Below are 12907 nucleotides of genomic sequence, written 5' to 3'. Positions count from 1 at the left end.
AAAATTTAAAAATTTAAACTTGTCAGTTATCTAAATGTATAACTGAAATCATGTAAGAATCAACCAAAAGTTCATTAGATTGGAGAAGAAAATTTTAGTAAATTTCAAAAAGTGTAAATGGGTTTTTGAAAACATTTTTAGGGCATTAGGCAGAACTATCTGGAAGAATTCTATAGAAATTTTTGCGGATTTTTTTTTCACAAGTCATTTCTTGGAAAGAATCAATTTAATGTCACAATTATTGACCAAAAATTTTTAACTAAGTTGTTAACATACACGGAGGGTTTTCTGGCACAGATAAATATAAAACACAGTTAATACTTATTCTCATAAAAGGGAGAAAACAAGGAGAAGGAAGAATTGATGAAAAACTTAAATAAGGTCCCGTTTCTTAGCGATGCTCTAAGAAAACTTGCAAAGTTAGTAATCAAACTGAGACTTCTTCCCAGAGTTCTCATTGAAAGTCTTAATTAAATCCGAAAATGTTCACATTTTTTTGGCTAAACCCTCAATATTTCCCCCACTAAAACGTTTTGTGAATGTTCTGTCGATCAGTTAAAATGTGTAGCTTATTAACGCCGCCATAGGTATACTTCTTTGTGTTCTTTGAGCTCTGTGATAAACGTGATGACTTTAACTTATCTATCGTCAACTTCCATATTATGCAGCAATATACCTTCATCACCTGCATACGTAGTTTATATCTCTCAGTTGATTCGATAAACATGAGCATGCTCTACGTATGTACAATTTCTAAAACGAGGTAATTTACTGACAAACAAGTTGTTGAAACAAAAATATCAACAGCCTCGTTTAAAGTCTTAAATTCGTAAGTTCTATGGTCGATACAAGGACCTTGTCAGCAAATACAATTTATCATTGAGTCAAGTACTGACTGAAGTTTTTCATACTAATTGATAATCTATTATTTACATACTGAATTGACGACGCATTTTCCCGTTATTTCCCAATCATGACATGGAGCACACGCACGGCGAATGTGACTTGTCTGGAGGTGGGGGCTCTACTCCTCCATGGCACCTAATTCCACCTCCGATGTTTCGGAGGCCCGTGATTGCTCTGCTCCTATATTGTATTGATAAATGGACTTTTGAGCTTGAATACTGTTCCTTATCTCCATGTATTTCATGTAAGGGTCCTCAGTGGAAGTGAGATATCGGAACTGAACAATATAGCTTGTAAAAAAATATCTTCACAATTTTAATTTTGTGATCGAATGTTTGATCACCATTTCATTTCAAAGTTTTCCAATTTTAAAATGTAAATTTTTGAAATTAACGAATTCAGTGACCTTGCGCTTTTAAGGCCCCAGTAATCGAAGAATCGGTAGCATAGAGCATTTGATCAGTATGTTTGTGGGCAAAAAACTTAATCCTTGCCCATAAATTATTGCTGCTATGACTTACATATTTCAAAGTTATACCGGGTATTAATTGTCATCTGTTGACTCAACTTCGTCCAGTGAGATTATACCACGGGTTGTGAAATCCATAGACATCTATAATTTATGATATACATACCACCTATTGATTATTACAGCCTATTGATTACATTGTTATGTTAAGTTCAAGTATATTATATTGACAAAGGGCTGAGAGTCATGTTAGTAAAACATATGCTGGTTTCGTTTCAATTAATCTACAAAAGTAAACATTCAATGATGAAATATCACAAAATTTTAGATTTTCTTGTTCCACAGTAGGAATATGAACTTTCTATATTAGGTCTAACTTGCTGGCACGTCCATTCTTCTTTAGTGGGTCAACTTGGGTCCATGACCACAGCGCATTATTTTTATGGGTCTCGTTTGACGGTCCTTACTTGGTACTCGACGGACAGTTTATTGTAAATCAATAACCTATCACCAGGTGACAATGGGGAAAGTCCGTGATCGCCACTGTGACCAGAGCTTATATGCTTAGATAGGCCGAATATATAATATAATTATTGTAATTATCTCTTAGCGTAAGGCTGTACAAACTCGCACCATCTCTAATTGCATTTCATCTGTTTTAATGGAAAATGTACCGTAATGAATAAATTAGAAAGTCAAAATTAATAATGTAATTTCATTTTTATTGGGTCCTCGAGAATTTTTTTTATTCAAAATATGTCCTCTACCTTTTAAGTTGATAGAATTTAAGAGTACAGATTCGTGAAAAGATGTTATGACAGGTTAATAACATGATTGTATATGGCATGACTAGTAACTCATGAATATTCCAATCACTTGATTAAATTCAACATAAGACATAATCAGCAAAAACATTTAAAAATTGCTGTCATTACAGGAAATTAGATGCATCGACGTGGTCATTATTATGAATTGAACACAGTCTCATTCCCTACAGAATTTATGTCAGACCGCCAGATCGCATGCCTCGTATTGTCTTCTCTTGCATTAATCTTGTCAGTCAAAATCTTCATATAGCGACGACAGTTAGTGATCAGCTGTGGGCATTGTTCTGGTGTCCGCAAGATAGAATGGACGGTTAATTTTTATTGCCATAACGTTGAACTGATATTTATATGGTCAACAGAAAATATGGAGATTAAGAATTGCCGATATAATAAAGTTTTTTATTTAATGGAAGTTTTTTGAAAACCGCAGAAAAAAAATAAACACAAAAGATGCTCAAGACCAAAGATTCAAAGCCAGCTGAAACAAAATGGAAGCACATGTTTGTGATGGCTGTGATGTCGACCTTTATATTTGCTGCCATTTTCACCATGAGACCTACCCTTATCATCCATCCGGTGGTGGCCATGGGAGTACTCCACAGAACTCGTTATCTACAGGCCTCAGTCATCAAGACCCACCCAGACCATACCCTCACGGAAGAAGGTAGGTTTCTTCATTAGTTCAGTCTCTTTATAATTCATCGTGTATACTGTACAACAAATTTTGTATTAAAAGTAAAAGTTTAACTGTTATCAAATTATGGATTTAGAACAGATTTATATAAGGGGCAAAATATCATTGACAGAGAAATGCCTTTATCCCAAATCCCAGTTAAACGTTACATAACAAAAACATGGTATGAAAAATGATATCATACACGAAATGTCTTAATTATACGGCTAACTTAAAAATAAGCCTGCCTAAATGCACACGATATTAAAATGGCTCCTTAGTAGACTATTATATGATGTTTATATAATGTAATTAAACTTGTATTTGAACTAAGAGGAGTTTATTGTCTGACTAGATTGACGCTCTCTTATTGCAGATGGTCCTAGACTTGTAATTTGAAATTCATCTTTATTTGACATGTTAAGGTAAAGATCCATACCATCCTATAGAAATAACGGAACTACAGATTTTGTTGAAACTTTTCAGAATCTTAACTGAGTATTTGTCCTTTCCAGATCAGTGTAAATTTTCAGTCAACTACCATTCCTTTTGAAAGGATTGTTACTAAAAATAGACATTGTCTCGTGAAATGACGGAAATGCGGAAATTAAGATATTAATTCTAGCTTTCTAAAATTAAAAGCAAAAGAATTTTTTTAACATATGAATCATAGAGAAAATACGCTTGTTTAAATGTTTAATTATTTTTTTAATCTGCTGATCCACCTAATATTACTTTGAGGGCGAATTAAACATATTTAGCTCAAAATTATAAAAGTTCATTACTAGTAAAAATAAATTGCTGCTTGATATTCTGACTACAGATTTCTTTTTTAAATTAACACGTTATTTTCCAATGTTCTCTCCCTAATATGGCATAAAAATTAAGTGGGGCAGCGGGCATCAAACAAGAAAATTTCACATTTTTAAACCATACTTGCTGAAAAATGATAATTTGAAAAATCTTTTTAACATCTATACTTTTAGGATTTGGGTGTAAAAATCGCTTTAAATATTTGAAACTATCGATAATAGAACAGTAATTAGTATGGTTTAAATCATAAGTTGAATATTTAATGCATAGACGGCCAAAATTCGTTTTCACGATTCACAAGCATAATAGTAATCGGGTTCAATCTTCGGAATATTCTATAAACCGTTAATGCGCATGTGTGACGTTGCGACGGAAGTGAAAGAAGAAAATACTTTCAGTTTCAACATGGGTAGTTTGGATGCGATTTAGTTGATTAAAAATTTAGAGAAGCGGCACGTTTTACTACTTTTTGTGTCTATGTAATACATTTCTCGCTATTCATAGATACAAATAAGTGGATTGTTTGCCACATCTTTTTAACGTCTGGTTTCTGATCTCAGGAAATGCTCGGACCTGTCCAAGTAAGGTTCAACGTTGTTTATCATGTTTTTATTCATATACCTTATAAAATAGATCAAATTAATGTACGCGGAGATGAATATGTTCAGTGTTTCCACTTTGTAATGTTTGTTTGTTTAAAACACCGTGCTTACAGGCGATCATATCCTTGGAAGGCAGAGATCCCCTTCTTAAGCTAGGGACACTCTAGCACTGAATGATCGAGGTTTTCCGTACATAACTCAAATTCGTTTAATAAATTCAAGCTCCATAGTTGATGACTAGAATTGCATTGAGAGCATCATTACTAAAGCTATGTCATTTAATTGGTAAAATGTGAAGTAATTTATGTATTTTTAAAATCAATAAGGTTTTATAAATATATGAAAGAGTTCATAATTAAAAGGGTTAAGTAAGTCAAACAATAAATAAATAGTTGTTTTATGTACTCTGACCGAGCTGTCAAAATCACCCTTACACAATAATTTTTGTCAGCACTTATATTTTTTTTCTCGTTTCCATAGTATAATTTCTATAGGATGCTTTTTGATTGAAATTTTCATGGCGGATCTAGTGGTGAGTGTGTGTGTTCCCATGGACATTGCAGAATTATTAAATGTACATACTTAACCTAGCAGTACAATTATTCTCTGCCATCCTTGGACTTTTAGTAAGACGTAGTTTTCTCGGCACTAGTGTCTTTCAAATGGCAAATAAATTTTCATTGGTTAAAAAATTAATAAAATCAGGTACTTTTAATCATTGTTGACAATCATTAGACAACTTACCGGTAATCTTACTTTCTTATATGTCCTGAATTTCTATCCCGGCCACATATATTTCAACGATAAATGAAAGCTGTGTAAATTTTAGAGGCTAAATACATAACATCAAGAATATCCCGCCTTACTGAAAGTAACAGTGAATTTTACTAAAAGTGACCTTGGATGGCAGGACCCCTCCTTGGAAAAACTGATCTATGCAAAATTGGTATGAAAAGTCATTGGTATGATGCTTTAAAAGTCAACAACTCCCTGAGTAAATAGAATGTTCTATGTTAAAGTGATATTTTGATATGGATCCAGTGAGCATTTGTTCCATGAGTTTTGACACAGATTCTCGAACCTGAAATTGTCTGAGCTGATGAACATCATTATAGGTACTGAATATTTAATTTGTATGTATACTTGTATATTAAAAGTACCTGAGGAATAATACATGCATTATGAACTTGGTCTAGTTAAAAAAAAACTCTTTTCTGTTGCTCTGTGCCTAAAATAAAAACATTTAATCAAGACATCCAAGATGGTTCAATTTGACTTGTATTGGAGTTTAGGCAGTTCAATTATACTTCTTTAAAATTGTATTCTAATAATGAAATTAAAAAAAAAAGATTTTTTTTCTTCTCCAGCTTTTTATCATGCTACATGACACAGCACAAAGTCCTAACTCATAAGTTTGGGAAGGACTCTTCATTCATTTGGGGGAAAATGGTTTGATACAAGTTTTGCATGCTGGTCCAATACACTATCTGGCTTTTTGGAACTGTGTTGCTTAGTACATATTGATGTTAAAATAGATAAATGTGTAGGTGTATAATATTATTAAGCTCAATATGATATCAAAAACTATTTATGTAGGAAAAGAAAGAACTGAATAATCACTGGGAAAGTTATGCTATTTTTTTTTAAACAAGTATCTTGATAAACGAAGTTTAACATCAACAAAAAAAAAAAACTTATATAATTGTCTCCCCTTTCACTGAAAGTGGGGATACTAAATTTAGGTCTGTGCATCTGTCCGTGTGTCTTTCTGTCTGTCTGTAACACTTTCAAGAAGCCTTTGCATTGAAATTTTACACAGCAACTCTCTGTGGCTCGAGGGAGACCCTTATTGATTTTGTGATCAAAGGGTCAAGGTAATTATGCAATAAATTCTGTATGTTGGAAAATTGATTTGTTTTGGAAAAAAAAACACTGTCATAACTTTTATGAGACAGTATTAATAATTTTTCATTCAAATAAAAAGCTACAATCTTGACATAAATCCATAAAATCTAAACTGAAACTGGTTATCTTTGTTTTTAATGATTAATGCATGATTAAACCAAGCACGAACAACCTAATTGTATAATTATAACATTGTAAGCACTCGGCTTAACTAACAGAGTTGATTTTGTGAAATGTTGGATTGAAATTTTATCCTTTTCTTATTCCTTTTTATATCACCTCTATGATCTCATAGGCATTCCTATTTATCATCTTATACATGTATTCCCTTCTTTGTTACTGTCATACTGTTACTTGTGGGTTTAAGTCTAACTATTATTACAGTAATCATGGTAATGCATAAAATTGCACATTATCTTATTAGCGACTGATATCTATTGCTATACTATTCACGGGTGCTTGAAGACAGAAATATCCCCATTCCCCATCTGATATAGACCCCTTGGTCTGTTCGACGTATGTTTTTCTCATTTATTATACATATTGTATATACCGTAGATGAGAAATATGTAATTTTATCATCAATTTGGAAATTGGCTCTAGCAAACATATGACAAGAGGCCCAAAAGGTTCGAAAATGGTTATGTACTAGGATAATATATATATATAAGCAAACGATAATGACTTTCGACAAAAGAACCATTTATTTTTTCAACTTCCAGAGAATCGAACCCAGGACACCTGTCAGTTTAATGACATGTGCAGCAATACACTACATTGTATACCCAAAGCACTACAAATGATAGCTAAAGATTATTGTGCACCAGCTTTAAAACAAATTTTTCCAAATTTTCAGCATATATGTCACATATTATGTGTATTAAGGAATTTTTTTGTCAATGTATCAATGTCCTTTCCTACTTAAATGAAATATTCTGGGTTTTTTTTTATCAATAATTATTTTATGTTTCAGTGCAAGGATATACCAAATAACAGAGCATTAATATTTGTGCAGTAACTGTTTTATGTATGATATATACATTGTAAAAAAAAAGTTTTCCATAATTTTTTTTCAAAATCCTGAGTCAATCCCCAGGGGACGATATTTTAATTCAAACAATCGAGAAGAGAAAAACGACATATAAAAATCGGAATATTGTAGCAAAGTAGTTAGGTACCTGAATACTTTCAGAGCCGTACGTGGTTCGAAAATGGTTATGTACTAAGAATGACTTTCGACAAGAGAACCATTTATTTGTTACTCTGTATTTCTCCAGAGACAAAAAACGACCCGATTGTCGAAGTCTTTTAGTTATCTTGTACTCGAGACAATGAATCTTCCATGCCATCTTTGTTGTACTTTCGGTTTGACGAATCATCTAAATTTAAACTCTCCTTCGATCATGCATCCCGGAAAATAACTGAACATCGTATATTTATGCCTTTTATTTGGAAATTAATGTACTTTTTTTTACGGTAAGTGAAATCGACGTCAGGCTTTTTTGATAGAATAAGCGTCGGGCGCGTTTGACGTAATAACGTCACAAACGAGAATAACGTCACATAACGTTATTTTACGTGGTATGGATCTTTACCTTAAAACTTTAAAACTTAATTCTTTAGAGTAAAAATTATGACAGAGCTAGGTCACTTGTACAATGCTCATGCAGATATATACATGACATATATTGGACTACTCCATGTTAAAACACGCGTACTTTGACAAAGAACAAGTATATCAGTCGTGAATTGCTTCAGGTTCTACACGATATGTATTGCAGAACAGACCACAAAGTCAGGAATCACAATTTTTATTTCTACATGACCAGCATAATTATGCGCACATGTACATGCATATGTAGTCAATTATGTGTTTTTTTATTGTTTTTTGCTGACAGTTTTAATTTTTATCTGTTGAGTTTTTCAAACACATTTTTCATTGTCATACTGCATCATATCCCAAAATATATGACGATGCATCAGCCTAGGTAAATTATTCCTTTTACAGGCGTTTCTGGATAAGATGTATTATGGAAAAAGAGTCAACAATTAATGGTACAATATGAAAATTTGACTGAAACAATTACTAACGTACGGCTTACTCTCTGAATTTTCTCTAGAGCAACATATTCTTCTGGGGGAAACCGAAATTTGTGGTATTGACTATATTCTTTTCTCTCTGAATTGCTTTTATATCTACATGCAATTAAAGACTAGTACTCGCGGTATAAGAAAGCATCATTTATTTCTTTTTTTGTCCGAAATACTTACAAATGTAGCACAAAGAAACCCTCTAATCTGAGGATTTTACATAACACTACAACTTGATTTATTCGTGTTTTACGGAATCAATCCAGGAGAATATTTTGCTTAATTAAACAAGTTTGTTCAATTATTTGATTTGTAATTCATTTTATGCTTGAAATAATAGGAATGACTAATTTCAAACTATGTCAAACTGGTTTTTTCCAGTTATTTCTCGATACAAAAAAAATCCCGATGAAAACCTCTGTCTATTTCCAAGTAATTATTCGAATTCATAAAACTACAAGGGTTGTTCGAAAAGTTCGTGGATTTCTGTCATATCTTTTTATTTGACGTCATATGTTATCCTTTCTAGTGAGTAATATAACGAAGATTGACTATATATTTCATTGAAAAACCTATTTTCATAAAAACTTGTTGTGAAAGTCATTTTAGCGATGAACGGTTTTCATGATTACAAAAAATTTTCAAATTCCTTTTAATAAATCAAGTTGTAGTGTTATGTAAAATCCTCAGATTAGAGGGTTTCTTTGTGCTACATTTGTAAGTATTTCGGACAAAAAAAGAAATAAATGATGCTTTCTTATACCGCGAGTACTAGTCTTTAATTGCATGTAGATATAAAAGCAATTCAGAGAGAAAAGAATATAGTCAATACCACAAATTTCGGTTTCCCCCAGAAGAATATGTTGCTCTAGAGAAAATTCAGAGAGTAAGCCGTACGTTAGTAATTGTTTCAGTCAAATTTTCATATTGTACCATTAATTGTTGACTCTTTTTCCATAATACATCTTATCCAGAAACGCCTGTAAAAGGAATAATTTACCTAGGCTGATGCATCGTCATATATTTTGGGATATGATGCAGTATGACAATGAAAAATGTGTTTGAAAAACTCAACAGATAAAAATTAAAACTGTCAGCAAAAAACAATAAAAAAACACATAATTGACTACATATGCATGTACATGTGCGCATAATTATGCTGGTCATGTAGAAATAAAAATTGTGATTCCTGACTTTGTGGTCTGTTCTGCAATACATATCGTGTAGAACCTGAAGCAATTCACGACTGATATACTTGTTCTTTGTCAAAGTACGCGTGTTTTAACATGGAGTAGTCCAATATATGTCATGTATATATCTGCATGAGCATTGTACAAGTGACCTAGCTCTGTCATAATTTTTACTCTAAAGAATTAAGTTTTAAAGTTTTAAGGTAAAGATCCATACCACGTAAAATAACGTTATGTGACGTTATTCTCGTTTGTGACGTTATTACGTCAAACGCGCCCGACGCTTATTCTATCAAAAAAGCCTGACGTCGATTTCACTTACCGTAAAAAAAAAAATTACATTAATTTCCAAATAAAAGGCATAAATATACGATGTTCAGTTATTTTCCGGGATGCATGATCGAAGGAGAGTTTAAATTTAGATGATTCGTCAAACCGAAAGTACAACAAAGATGGCATGGAAGATTCATTGTCTCGAGTACAAGATAACTAAAAGACTTCGACAATCGGGTCGTTTTTTGTCTCTGTAAGTTGAAGAAATACAGAGTAACAAATAAATGGTTCTCTTGTCGAAAGTCATTCTTAGTACATAACCATTTTCGAACCACGTACGGCTCTGAAAGTATTCAGGTACCTAACTACTTTGCTACAATATTCCGATTTTTATATGTCGTTTTTCTCTTCTCGATTGTTTGAATTAAAATATCGTCCCCTGGGGATTGACTCAGGATTTTGAAAAAAAATTATGGAAAACTTTTTTTTACAATGTATATATCATACATAAAACAGTTACTGCACAAATATTAATGCTCTGTTATTTGGTATATCCTTGCACTGAAACATAAAATAATTATTGATAAAAAAAAACCCAGAATATTTCATTTAAGTAGGAAAGGACATTGATACATTGACAAAAAAATTCCTTAATACACATAATATGTGACATATGCTGAAAATTTGGAAAAATTTGTTTTAAAGCTAGTGCACAATAATCTTTAGCTATCATTTGTAGTGCTTTGGGTATACAATGTAGTGTATTGCTGCACATGTCATTAGACTGACAGGTGTCCTGGGTTCGATTCTCTGGAAGTTGAAAAAATAAATGGTTCTTTTGTCGAAAGTCATTATCGTTTGCTTATATATATATATTATCCTAGTACATAACCATTTTCGAACCTTTTGGGCCTCTTGTCATATGTTTGCTAGAGCCAATTTCCAAATTGATGATAAAATTACATATTTCTCATCTACGGTATATACAATATGTATAATAAATGAGAAAAACATACGTCGAACAGACCAAGGGGTCTATATCAGATGGGGAATGGGGATATTTCTGTCTTCAAGCACCCGTGAATAGTATAGCAATAGATATCAGTCGCTAATAAGATAATGTGCAATTTTATGCATTACCATGATTACTGTAATAATAGTTAGACTTAAACCCACAAGTAACAGTATGACAGTAACAAAGAAGGGAATACATGTATAAGATGATAAATAGGAATGCCTATGAGATCATAGAGGGTAATATAAAAAGGAATAAGAAAAAGGATAAAATTTCAATCCAACATTTCACAAAATCAACTCTGTTAGTTAAGCCGAGTGCTTACAATGTTATAATTATACAATAGGTTGTTCCTGCGTGGTTTAATCATGCATTAATCATTAAAAACAAAGATAACCAGTTTCAGTTTAGATTTTATGGATTTATGTCAAGATTGTAGCTTTTTATTTGAATGAAAAATTATTAATACTGTCTCATAAAAGTTATGACAGTGGTTTTTTTTCCAAAACAAATCAATTTTCCAACATACAGAATTTATTGCATAATTACCTTGACCCTTTGATCACAAAATCAATAAGGGTCTCCCTCGAGCCACAGAGAGTTGCTGTGTAAAATTTCAATGCAAAGGCTTCTTGAAAGTGTTACAGACAGACAGAAAGACACACGGACAGATGCACAGACCTAAATTTAGTATCCCCACTTTCAGTGAAAGGGGAGACAATTATATAAGTTTTTTTTTTTTGTTGATGTTAAACTTCGTTTATCAAGATACTTGTTTAAAAAAAAATTGCATAACTTTCCCAGTGATTATTCAGTTCTTTCTTTTCCTACATAAATAGTTTTTGATATCATATTGAGCTTAATAATATTATACACCTACACATTTATCTATTTTAACATCAATATGTACTAAGCAACACAGTTCCAAAAAGCCAGATAGTGTATTGGACCAGCATGCAAAACTTGTATCAAACCATTTTCCCCCAAATGAATGAAGAGTCCTTCCCAAACTTATGAGTTAGGACTTTGTGCTGTGTCATGTAGCATGATAAAAAGCTGGAGAAGAAAAAAATCTTTTTTTTTTAATTTCATTATTAGAATACAATTTTAAAGAAGTATAATTGAACTGCCTAAACTCCAATACAAGTCAAATTGAACCATCTTGGATGTCTTGATTAAATGTTTTTATTTTAGGCACAGAGCAACAGAAAAGAGTTTTTTTTTAACTAGACCAAGTTCATAATGCATGTATTATTCCTCAGGTACTTTTAATATACAAGTATACATACAAATTAAATATTCAGTACCTAAAATGATGTTCATCAGCTCAGACAATTTCAGGTTCGAGAATCTGTGTCAAAACTCATGGAACAAATGCTCACTGGATCCATATCAAAATATCACTTTAACATAGAACATTCTATTTACTCAGGGAGTTGTTGACTTTTAAAGCATCATACCAATGACTTTTCATACCAATTTTGCATAGATCAGTTTTTCCAAGGAGGGGTCCTGCCATCCAAGGTCACTTTTAGTAAAATTCACTGTTACTTTCAGTAAGGCGGGATATTCTTGATGTTATGTATTTAGCCTCTAAAATTTACACAGCTTTCATTTATCGTTGAAATATATGTGGCCGGGATAGAAATTCAGGACATATAAGAAAGTAAGATTACCGGTAAGTTGTCTAATGATTGTCAACAATGATTAAAAGTACCTGATTTTATTAATTTTTTAACCAATGAAAATTTATTTGCCATTTGAAAGACACTAGTGCCGAGAAAACTACGTCTTACTAAAAGTCCAAGGATGGCAGAGAATAATTGTACTGCTAGGTTAAGTATGTACATTTAATAATTCTGCAATGTCCATGGGAACACACACACTCACCACTAGATCCGCCATGAAAATTTCAATCAAAAAGCATCCTATAGAAATTATACTATGGAAACGAGAAAAAAAATATAAGTGCTGACAAAAATTATTGTGTAAGGGTGATTTTGACAGCTCGGTCAGAGTACATAAAACAACTATTTATTTATTGTTTGACTTACTTAACCCTTTTAATTATGAACTCTTTCATATATTTATAAAACCTTATTGATTTTAAAAATACATAAATTACTTCACATTTTACCAATTA

This window comes from Saccostrea cucullata, unplaced genomic scaffold (genome assembly GCF_032062105.1).
Source record: "Saccostrea cucullata isolate Sc308-1 unplaced genomic scaffold, CSIRO_AGI_Scuc_v1 ctg15449, whole genome shotgun sequence".
NCBI classification, from domain to species: domain Eukaryota; kingdom Metazoa; phylum Mollusca; class Bivalvia; order Ostreida; family Ostreidae; genus Saccostrea; species Saccostrea cuccullata.
Note: the sequence above shows the minus strand (reverse complement) of the source record.